At 45.4% G+C, this 2,359-nt stretch overlaps 1 pseudogene; it reads left to right on the forward strand.

Annotated features, from left to right (window-relative positions):
* Positions 1-288: 288 nt before the first annotated feature.
* Positions 289-407, forward strand: LOC134937206 (5S ribosomal RNA; annotated as a pseudogene).
* Positions 408-2,359: the final 1,952 nt, after the last annotated feature.

Consider the following 2,359-nt stretch of genomic DNA (forward strand, 5'->3'; position numbering starts at 1 on the left):
CACCTATGTTTAAACGTCCTAAAGGGCCTCTCCACGAGGTGCAGAAATTCAGGAAAAAGGTTTTGGGTTACACCCAATAAAATAGAAACCCGGTAAATGGGATTCCAATATCTTTTTCCAGCTGGGCACTGTTTAAAATAGGGAAGTGCCTCCCAAAATAGATATGCATATCATTGATAGTGCAAAAATCCATATGGCCTCTGCCATCAAAAGAGGAATGGTTTTCAAAAAAGACCATATTCTCTTTGTCTGGGGCAGTCATAAGGTCAGCCATGACTTCACCTTGCAATCTACAGTTACACCACACTGGATAGGCCCAATCTCACTAGATCTTGGAAGCTAAGCAGTGTTGGGCCTGGTTAGTTCTTGGAGGGGAGACCACCTTGAAATACCAGGCGCTGTAGGTACATTGGGCAGAGGTACTGGAAGACAGGTTTTCAGTGCCTGCAAGTGAGCAAAAATCCCACATAGCTCATATGGACACTAATGTTCTAGGGCATCAGCAATAACAATAGCTGTTCGCAGAGCAGTTTGGCTCACATACATGGAAAGAAGATTCAGAATCTAAGAAGGTTCTGGAAACTTTGCCTCGGCTGGAAGTTTCTGTTGGGGAAGGAGTTAACATTTATTCTGGAGTCAGAAACAGACTCCAAGAATGTCACGTTTCCTTCCACATATAACCCCAAACCTAGGGGCCTGGTTTCGGCCTTGTCAGTCATAAAGGAATGTAACAGCCCCAAGAGGGCCAGTTTCCAAACCAGAAGGGGGCCGACTTCTTCAGTTTGCACAGATCTGGTAGTAGTCTACAAACAGATGCCTGGGTGCAAGAAGCGGTATCTCTAGGTTATGCTTTCCCTTCTAGAAGCATCCTCCTCGAAGGTTCTTCTGTTTCAGCCCATCTCAGGTAGAGGCGTAGGTGAGGAATTTGCATGAAGCAGTTCAGAAATTGCTTTGGTTAGGAAGTCATTCCGGTAACCCATGCACAATGGGGGGGGTTACTACAACCTGAGTCCTTTGCCTCATTCTCAAAAAGTCTAAAAATAGGATTTTGGTACTTACCAGGTAAATCCTTTTCTTTGAATCCATAGGGGGCACTGGAGTACTCTTGGGATATGGACGGCTTCCACAGGAAGTAGGCACTGAATAAATTAATTTTGGAACTTTACCTCCCCTCCATATCCCTGAGTACCTCAGTGTTTTTTACTGAGCCGAACAGGAGCGATAGAGAGGTTGACAATGCAGCATTACATATAACATAACGGACAACAATAAAGTTGACCCAACATTACTGAGAACTAAACAGTTGACACCATAACTTGTTAAACTGAACCAGTCGGTGAAAGTGTGTTACCATAAGATCTACTGAACCTACCCCAAACCAGGTAAACTGCTCTGGGTGGGCGTCCAGTGCCCCCTATGGATTCAAAGAAAAGGATTTACCTGGTAAGTACCAAAATCCTATTTTCTTTTTCATCCACTAGGGGTCACTGGAGTACTCTTGGGACGTACCAAAGTTTCCCCCCGCGGGCGGGAGAGCTGTTTGGCACCTGTAACACTAGGCGGCCAAAGCTAGATGCTGATGCCGCAAACGTATCAAACTTGTAGAGGCGCACAAACGTGTGCACCGAAGACCATGTAGCCGCCCGGCAAAGCTGTGTCGTAGAAGCTCCACGACTCGCTGACCATGATGTTCCCACAGCACGTGTGGAATGAGCTGTTATCGATGTAGGCGGCTGTAACCTAGCATGAAGGTAAGTCTGACGTATGGTCACTTTAATCCAACTGGATAAGGTCTGCCTAGAAGCTGGCCAACCCATCTTGGCAGCATCATAGAGAGCAAACAACGTATCCGTCTTACGAACGGTCGACGTTCGGGATACATAAATGCGTAATGCGCGTACCACATCCAACCTACCAGAGTCTCCTGTTAACATAGGAACTACTATTGGTTGATTGATGTGAAAAGATGACACTAGAGACGAGCGCCGGAAATTTTTCGGGTTTTGGTTTTGGGTTCGGTTCCGCGGCCGTGTTTTGGGTTCGACCGCGTTTTGGCAAAACCTCACCGAATTTTTTTTGTCGGATTCGGGTGTGTTTTGGATTCGGGTGTTTTTTTCAAAAAACCCTAAAAAACAGCTTAAATCATAGAATTTGGGGGTAATTTTGATCCCAAAGTATTATTAACCTCAAAAAAACATAATTTACACTCATTTTCAGCCTATTCTGAACACATCACACCTCACAATATTATTTTTAGTCCTAAAATTTGCACCGAGGTCGCTGTGTGAGTAAGATAAGCGACCCTAGTGGCCTACACAAACACCGGGCCCATCTAGGAGTGGCACTGCAGTGTCACGCA

The sequence above is a fragment of the Pseudophryne corroboree genome, chromosome 6 (assembly GCF_028390025.1).
Source record: "Pseudophryne corroboree isolate aPseCor3 chromosome 6, aPseCor3.hap2, whole genome shotgun sequence".
NCBI classification, from domain to species: Eukaryota; Metazoa; Chordata; class Amphibia; order Anura; family Myobatrachidae; genus Pseudophryne; species Pseudophryne corroboree.